This window comes from Zalophus californianus, chromosome 1, assembly GCF_009762305.2.
Source record: "Zalophus californianus isolate mZalCal1 chromosome 1, mZalCal1.pri.v2, whole genome shotgun sequence".
Lineage (NCBI taxonomy): Eukaryota > Metazoa > Chordata > Mammalia > Carnivora > Otariidae > Zalophus > Zalophus californianus.
In genome coordinates this window covers 106,579,456-106,588,395 of record NC_045595.1, presented here as the reverse complement: position 1 = coordinate 106,588,395, position 8,940 = coordinate 106,579,456, and the positions used below count along the sequence as shown (strand labels likewise).

General features: G+C 38.1%; 1 long non-coding RNA gene across 1 annotated transcript; it reads right to left on the bottom strand.

Annotated features, from left to right (window-relative positions):
- Positions 1-1,694: 1,694 nt before the first annotated feature.
- Positions 1,695-7,837, bottom strand: LOC113917462. Its single transcript, XR_003518238.1, has 3 exons — positions 7,807-7,837; positions 3,374-3,606; positions 1,695-1,814 (listed from the first exon to the last, which is right to left on the bottom strand). It is a non-coding gene; the product is annotated as an uncharacterized LOC113917462 (long non-coding RNA).
- Positions 7,838-8,940: the final 1,103 nt, after the last annotated feature.

Sequence of the window (8,940 nt, the reverse complement as noted above, 5' to 3'; positions counted from 1 at the left end):
GTGGCTTTCCTATTTTTCTAAAGATGCCAAGATTGTCTAAATTCTAACCTTTTTTCCAGGGCTTTATTTTGTATGGATAATGGTTCAGTAAATGATTATTATCACTTTCCTCTGAAAAATGAAGGATGATAATCTGTCTTTATGTTCTCTTCCAGCTTTTTAAAACAAAATATTTTAAAGTTGAATTTTATGCTTTTCTAATTAAAGCGGTATTTTTAAAATAATTGAAAAAAGCTGGCTTAATATATAAGAACAATAATATATTCTTCATCTTGGCTCAGGATGAATTGGCTTGATTTTGCAAAGACGAAAGGATTCATTTTTGTCAGGACTGAATTCATTCACCTTCTTAATCTTGGTTTAGAATATATAATATTGTGTGGGTAGTGGAGATTGGAGAATAAAGGACACCCCTTTGAGTTTTATTAGGAGGAAATAAAAGCTCACATTAAAACTTGTCTTAGAATGACTCATAGATTCAACAGGGATCACTCTCTAAAATAAAAATGACCCTATGTTTAGGGGAAAAAAGATGATTAGAGGCTGTGACCAGCCTGAGTTTCAATTCTAAAAGAAACAAAATTCTCTGTTCTCTGTGAATTTCTTAAATCTCAGCTGATTTTACTTTACAACTGGAAAGTATCAGGACCACCATGAAAAAACAGACAACAATTTGGTCTTTAAAAAAGTTAAGTAAATATTGATTTCTCAGGAGAAAAGCTCAAACCACAGACCTCCACACCCAATAATTAGCTAATCTACTCTAAATGCCAAAGATGAATAGTAAAAAATAGAAAAAGAAACTACAGCTTTTATCCACAATTTGACAGGTATATGAAATACCAAAGGCAAATTTCAGTCATCTAGAGCTTAAATTGCTAAATACTGTACTTCTTTGGTTTTACATATTTAATGTTTTTTAATTAAAATGATTGAATATAAAGTGCTATTTAAATAATTCTCCAACTGTTCTTATTCCCTTTCCCCTATGACTAATGATTGAGAATGCATGGTCATTTTTGCTCAAAAATTACTTGAAGCTCTTTAGCTTCTTTACCTCAAAAATTAGCATAAATATTGCTGACCATTCACACTTCTTATTGTCTTCCATTAAGAACACTTAGCCTGAGAAGGTACAAAAGGTGACACAAGGTATTCTGTAGAATGTTCATATTTCAAGTTGATGATTAATCTTTTCAAATGTTTTAATGTTAACATGTCTAGAAATCATTCTCTGCTGCATTTTCTAATTTATGCCACCATATACCAGGATTTTCTTCTATGAAGCTGATTTCTATATGCAGTATTATGAATATGATTATTAAGGCACTAACACATGATCTTGGGCACATCATAAGAGCTGGTGTGCATTGACTGATTGCTACAATTTGTAAATTTCACATTTGGGAAAAGTAGGATCATAGCGAAATATGCTTTGATGATAAGGATGAGAGTTTTTCTCAGAAAATTAACACAGTCCAAAGATTATTTATAAAATTCATCATTGTCCAGAAGCCAGCTCCATATGTGAAAATTATTCCCCTTGCTTCCTAATAAAGAAGGACCCCTCTGTAACTTCAAGTTTGGTTACCTAACTAAAGAATTGAGTGGCAAGGATTAACACTAAAAGGCTGGCTTCATTTTTCTCACTTTAGCCCACAGTTAAGTTGTCCTTTAAAGCAAACTCTACTTACAATTTTAGGATTTAGGGCAGAGATGAAATTAGAGTCCAGTCTTCCAAATCATATACTTTCCATAAAAGTATAGAACCACATGATTCCTGGTCTTGTGTTTTCATTAGAGTCACAAGATTCCTATAGGAAACAATGAAAGAAGAATAGATATAAGATCAGAGAAAGATAAAAGACCCCCTTCAATATTATGTCATTGCCAGGCACTTCGTTCTATATAATTAATTACTCTGAAATTGACTTCTGGATGTTTAAACCTTTTCAAAATCTTTTTGTTTTTCTTCATCTTCAGAGTTTCTTGGGTTAAAAAAAAAAGTTTCAGGTTAGAGGAAGTAACAAGTTAGGCATTAGAAATCAAAGCCTGCCAGATGATGCAAATGACATCACTAAAAATATAACAGTGATGGTATTAATGATGCACAAACAAATACAGCCCTGGCTTACCCAGTGCTCTTGTATCCACCTTGCTTTACCAGAACAAATCCTATTTAAGGTGATGCAACCAGGTAGTGGAAGCCTTGAATTAGATTTTGGAGGCGGGGGGGGACAACTCTTTGTTATACATTGATTGGGTTATGCAGCTCCTTCTCTTCTTTACAATTTTAAGTGTTTATTATGTAGATATTGTTGAATACTGGCCATCTTTTCCCATCCTAACTGCATAATATTAACACAATTTGCCTTGGATATCTATTAAGCTGGCATTATTGGTGATGTTGGCTGCCTATTATGTGTACCCCCGCCCTTCCTGGGCAAGGAATGGGGTAAGGAATTACCTATTACTCTCGATACCCAGAAAAGGAGGAAATGGCAGGTGTTTGCTTTTGCAGCAGCTATGATAAAAGCATATAGTATTGACATTGCCACTCAGACACTCTCAACCAGTAAATCCACTCTGGAGTGAGTGATGCAAAGATGCAGGGACAAAGGAGATTTTGTCCTGGAACAAATAGCAGAGACAACAGTTCCAGGGTCAGCACTGGCAATGGTGCCAATGGCAGAAAATGTCCAAGACTGGGGGTGGGAGGGGGGGCAATATCTGACATCCTGCAGCTGTGGCCATAATGGCCAACCCAATGTTTCCTGAGGAGTAACTTTAGCTGTGTTCCTGGTGTTCAGTCTTTCTTGGTTCCTGCTTGTTTTCTGAGCCTAATATTCCAAATTTGCTGCAAATTCTCTGAGTACCCAACAAGATTTTTGAGAAATTCCTTTTGGATTTAACTTATCCAGAGTCAGTTTTGGTTAGTTTCAAGGAGGAACTTTGATAGTTAAATGGCTTGAAGAGAGAAACTTTTGCTTTCTGGGTCTGGAAATACCCAGTGCACATGCTTATTTTGGTGCAGATTTCACTCACTAGTAGGGAAATGTATGGAGGGCCAGCTTAATTTCTCAACTGCTGATAAGTGCTTGCTGTCCATTCTAACCACTCCAGAATTTTCCATATACAATCAGCAAAATATTACAAGTGAAATCTCTCTCTCTCTCTCTTTCTTTTTCAGCTGGTGGACTCAGTTCTTCCTCCTGTATGTAAGTTTTCCAAAGGCTTTGCTCTAAACAATGCATCATGTAAAGATCTAAAGAAATTTGCTCATTTGCTGTTATGTTCATAAAAGTCTCTGTCCCGCCATTGTTCTTTCCAAGTGGCAAGAGCACTGCACCAGAAGTCTGGAGAACATACTTACTAGTCCTTGCTCTTTTCCCAATTGACTTGTCACCTTCATCAATGACTTCATCTTTCTGGACATCAGTTGCCCATGTGTAAAATGTGGGAAGGAAACCTCAGGAAGGTGGGCTGTCTCGTTTCTTCTTGAATTACTTCTTGCTTCACAGAATCTGATTTCATAAGAAAATGTTCTAACAGGAAAAAAATTGTCCTCTTCTCCCCAACACCTCAACATAAGCATCATTATCCATCCTTTGATAAAACAGAAGGAGAAAAGGGGGACAATAAAAGCAGAAAAAGGAAAAAAAAAACTTCTTTCATTTTGATAGAAGTTCACAAAATATAGCAACTCAGTTTCAATTTTCTGGAGCTCTGCACAATTAATCTTAATTATTGCCTAGAGAAACCTAACACGCATAATTCCAGTTGTTTAAAGAATTCCATTCATTAAAATAAAGGAGTAGGGCAAAGGTAGAGTGATATTTTTATGAAGCACTGGACTTGTAATTTTCCAACATCTGTAGGGAGTTAAAAAACGATCACTACGATCATTTCAGTTACTCTGAAGCCAGCAATATGAGTAATCCTTAGACGTTTTATGGGTCCTACAAAATCATCAAATAGATTTTCAAAAAGTGTTTGCAGTAAGAACCACACCTCTTTTTTTTCTGGGCATGGAAAAACCATGTAAAATAGATTCTCAATGAAGCCAGCATTTTAAGTAACAGACACAGAGTTTATTTTTAGAGACTGGGTTGCCATTAGTACATAGTTGGACACTTTCTAGTCTGACTTAAACACAAAAGAAACACCTTCCTGATCATTTATAAAGCAAGGTCTTGTCTCCACCCTATATAAAGTATGAAATATAAAGGTTCTAATAATAGGATACACCTAATAAATGCATTGATAGGTGCTTTCTCTTTTGACACAATTAAACTGCCCTAAGCAGTACCTAGTTAATGAGGTCTTAAATTGTCAGAAATAAATAGGTGCACTCTGCCTTAACTTCCACATGAGGCAATAGCAGACACTGCTCTTTTCAGCTACTTACATTTATTTTGGACCCTCTGCCTATCTAGTCAAGGTCCCCTAAGTGAGACTGGTCGGGGACTTCCAGCTGCACGTCTCATCCCTAAGAAGCCTGCTACAGTGCCACATGAGCCTACTTTATTGGAAGCTGACACTGTGCTAACAAAGAAAGCTGGCAAGCATCTGTAATTGGGCAGTTTAAGCTTGGGAATATTAGGAAAAGACACTTAGTTCTGCATTACCCTTGAGCATTTTTAGAAGGTGTGAGGTACTTTTGCTTCTAATTAAAACCAGAGGAAGGGCGCCTGGGTGGCTCAGTTGTTTAAGCGACTGCCTTCGGCTCAGGTCATGATCCCAGAGTCCCAGGATCAAGTCCCACATCAGGCTCCCTGCTCAGCAAGGAGCCTGCTTCTCCCTCTGACCCTCCCCCCTCTCATGTACTCTCTCTCTCTCATTCTCGCTCTCTCAAATAAATAAATAAATCTTAAAAAAAAAAAAAAAACCAGAGGAAACACTGAATGAAGGCCAGCCTCACATGTAATAAAGGGGATGTGTATTTTGACAGGCTTTTTCCCTGGTAGTCACTTCATCTCTATCCCGACTTTCCAAATTTCTGTAGTAGGGGAAAGCCATTCTCATTCAACTTCTCCAAACTAAGAATAAAATGACCGTGTGCCTAGGAAAGATGGTATGATGATTTAAATTCATATTAAGGTACACATGACTGACATCAGATTATTTCTGAAGGCTGGTTGGGATAAGAAGAAAAGAGTATTTCGATACTAAGAGTGTAAAAAAAAATTGGAAGTTGGCCAGGAAACATAATTCATCCACAAAGAAACATAGGGAAGCAGGTATTTAGGAGGGAGTTGTGAGCTAGCTTGATGCTTACCCACTAGGCTTACAGAGAAGCTGCAAGGTGACTTTTGTTTTAATGGGGAACCTTTGGTCAGGCCTGACTTCATGTATGTCACGTAAATGTTGCCAATAGAAATCCCAGGCAGACTTTTTGTTTATTGCCTGTCTTCTCCTCTGTTATGTGAATTTCTTGGGGGTAAGGAGTACTACTGTTCTATTCACTACTAGATCCCCAGCACCTGAAAAGTGTCTGGTATGTGGGAAGGACTCAATAAATACTTGTTTTAGGAAGGAAGGAGCAGAGGCCTACTGAGACCACCCAGTGACAGGAAATCTGGGGCATGTGGTCTTCAGTAGTCCAATGAGCATGTAGCTATGTTCAAGAAGTCTGTCTGTGGTATAAACAAATGAATTTATAACATACCCAAGGGAATGTGGTTATATGATAGTTGGCACACCATTCTCTTGGCAAGGTCTATCTCGCTATGTTCACTCACCCCAAGGCTCCCTCTGGCCTCTAACTTACCTCCCACTGCATAGTCCTTCCCTCTTGGAGCACCTAGATGTGTTTGCATCACCCATCATGCTACCCTTTGACTTTATGTTGATTGCCGGTCCTTAACTGAGGTCCCACATTTATTCCTGGAATTCACCACTGGTCTTTAGACACCAAGTCTGCACAAATTCAGTGACTCTCCAGGTGTTTCAGATTGAGCAGCAAACTCAAGCATGCCCCCAGTCTGGCCACTGCCCAACCGTGTCAAGTCCCATGTTCACCATGTGGTATAAATCTGAGGGTGAGATTAAGTCTTTAGAGGAGGAAACTAATGGGTCCACCCACCTTCAGGGAGCTGGTAACAGGAGAGACTGAGGACAGGGGAAGAGGCTAGAAAGAAAGGAGTTCCATGGAACCTGGGAGCATGGAAAGGGCGATGGGAGCAAAAAACTCTATATACTTTAAAATCTGGCTCTGGATTCGTCCTGTCCCAAATGCTGACTGTACCAGCCTGTAAAACATTTAGAGAGATGCACAACTGTGCAAACAAAGCAAATTGCAAACCAGTTTTAGTAATTTCTCAATGAAGGGATTACCCTGTAATTCTCTGTGAACCTCCTATTTTGCAAGCCCAAAGGGAAAATAATTTGTTCTAGACATGTCTATTATTGCTTGTCCCACCCTCAGCTAGTTGGAAGGGAAACTGCCCTTGCCTTCAAGTTCCTGCTGAGCATGCACAACCATGCTCACTGGCCTCGTCCACAAAATACAGTCAAAATAGTATCTGCCTCCCAAGTTGTTATCGGGATTAAATGAATCGTGTCTAGAGTGTTTAGGAGATTGTCTGGCACACAGTAAGTATCCTTTAAATGTCAGCAGTGATACTGACTGTGATGGTAAGAGATGACAGTGATGATGTTTATAATAATGCTAACACATCACTAGGTATGACTGATTGGACAAGACATGCTCCTAGCCAAAAGCTACCAATCAAGAAGCTGCATGTTGTTTTCTGATTTCTGTGGCTGGTTTCAAACGGTGAGCTAGACCAATCAGAGCTTTTCTCAGAGAACCAACCAATAGTGACCAATAAAGGTCATGGGCTGGGGTGGCCCCAGTGTGGCAATGTGAAGGTTAAAATCTGAAGGAGAAAGTAACTGAAAGAAAGGCGAGTGAAAATAGGCATTGCAAGAAATGCACAAAGCAGCAGAAACACTTACAGAGAGAAAGAGAAAGAAAGAATGCAAACCCAGAGTGATCAGCACCCTGCCTGCCCTTTAATTCTGCTACTCTCACTACTGGTTTCTTAAATGTTCTCCTAGATTCCAACCCTCACTCCTGACTTTTAGTTTTAAATCCATTTGGGTTTGTGTGGGTTTTATGTTTCATGAGCCCAAAGACTCCTAACTGGATTTTAAAAATACTTTTTATAGTATAATTAGTCATACTACAAAAAATGAGTCAGACATTATCTGGCTACAAGACTTCCTTTCAACTGTGGTTTACAAATTTTACAGCATACCAATCATTACAAACACTGATTAACAGATTCAGCTGTTTATGTACATTGGAATTTCTATGGAGAGTCCCTCCCATGTAATTCCATCCTCCCGTCCATTACAAAGAGATGGTGATGTTAGTGATCTGAACCCAGGACTGAAATGGCAGAGGCATGTCAGGCAGTGCAAACTCAAATGCCTACAGGGGACACTAATGCATAAACGGGGTAAAATTTAATACACAGTGGTAGGAATTCTGCCAACTGAAGAAGCATGTCATCCTGTGACTCTCTGGGCCCCTTCCCAAGAAAAGAATTTCTCCTCAGATCAGTCTTCTGTTGACTGATGGAAATGTGTTTCTAATACAAAAACTGGAATTCCAAAATTTAAAAACTTGAATCTTCTGATTTTTAAATGTTGGAAACTAATTTAATTTTTAAAAACAGATATGGCCCAAAGGAAATGCGTCTGCAGACCCAACTTTATCTGAGGCTGCCAGTTTGTACCCTCTGATGTAATGGGATGAGAAATACACTCTAGTAAGGAACTGGATGCCTCACAACTTACCATATTTCCTAAGTCCCCAGCTGGCTATGTGGTTACACTGTAAAAAGACAAGAAAGGGGAGACTTTATTCTGAGATGTTTTGCCAGAGGGAAATGAAAAAAAGTACATCAACATTTGTCTAAAAGATTCGAGAACGAGTTAACATAATTATCATCAAATTATGGATCCTGGTAATAATGCATATATAATAATGCAATAATGCCTTTTGTATTGCAATAAAACCATGTTATGTCTCCTAGCATCCTTGGTATGTCATTTTGTAATTGTCTTTTCTATCACGTACATTTCAACAACAATGTCTAGGAAATCACAGTATGTGGGTAATTTTTAAACTTTTTTTCCTGTTCCTAACAGATTCATATTAAACCCTTGGCTTTTAGAGTTATATTTAAACATACTCTTTGTCTATGGTAAGAAAGTAATGTAAGTGATATATACACATTTTTTAATTTCCCTAGAATGATGATCTCTAGGTTTTTAAAAAAATTTTCCAGACTAACCTAATTAATTGCAATAGAATATACATTTTGAAATGCAGAGTATATAAAACATAATACAAGGTATGGCTTTCAGATTATAATTCAGTCATAGTCTTCTCAGTGTATGCTACAACTGTCCTCTTCAAAAAACTATATGAACACTTTCTAGGACATGTAAATTTTTGTATTGTCTTTTGCTCTAAATTCTTCAAATTTAAAGCAAAGTGGTTACAACGGAGAGATTAACTTCCTTCCACATCCTCTCTCTTAAAACCTGTGTATCTAATGCTGAAGACAAAGGATGTAAGAGAATCAGTTACTGGTATTTAAAAACTTAGACCTCATATGGAAAAGTCCTCACTACTTCCAGTGTTAACCCCAATATGTAAAGAGCTTAGAAGAGCTTCCAGTGTTAACCCCAACTTAGAAGAGTTTACTACTGTGCTTGAAGAAGAGAAAATTGAACAAACAGAAAATTAGCAATTGTTCTTAGACCCATTAGAGGACTCAGGTTGTAGGGCAAACCACCCCCCAAATCTGGGAGAGACAGGTGGTGACAGGCAGAATAACAGCTACCAAAGAAGTCCATAACCTAATCCCTAGAACCTGTGAATGTGTTATTTTACACAGCAAAGGGAAATTAAGGTAGCAGATG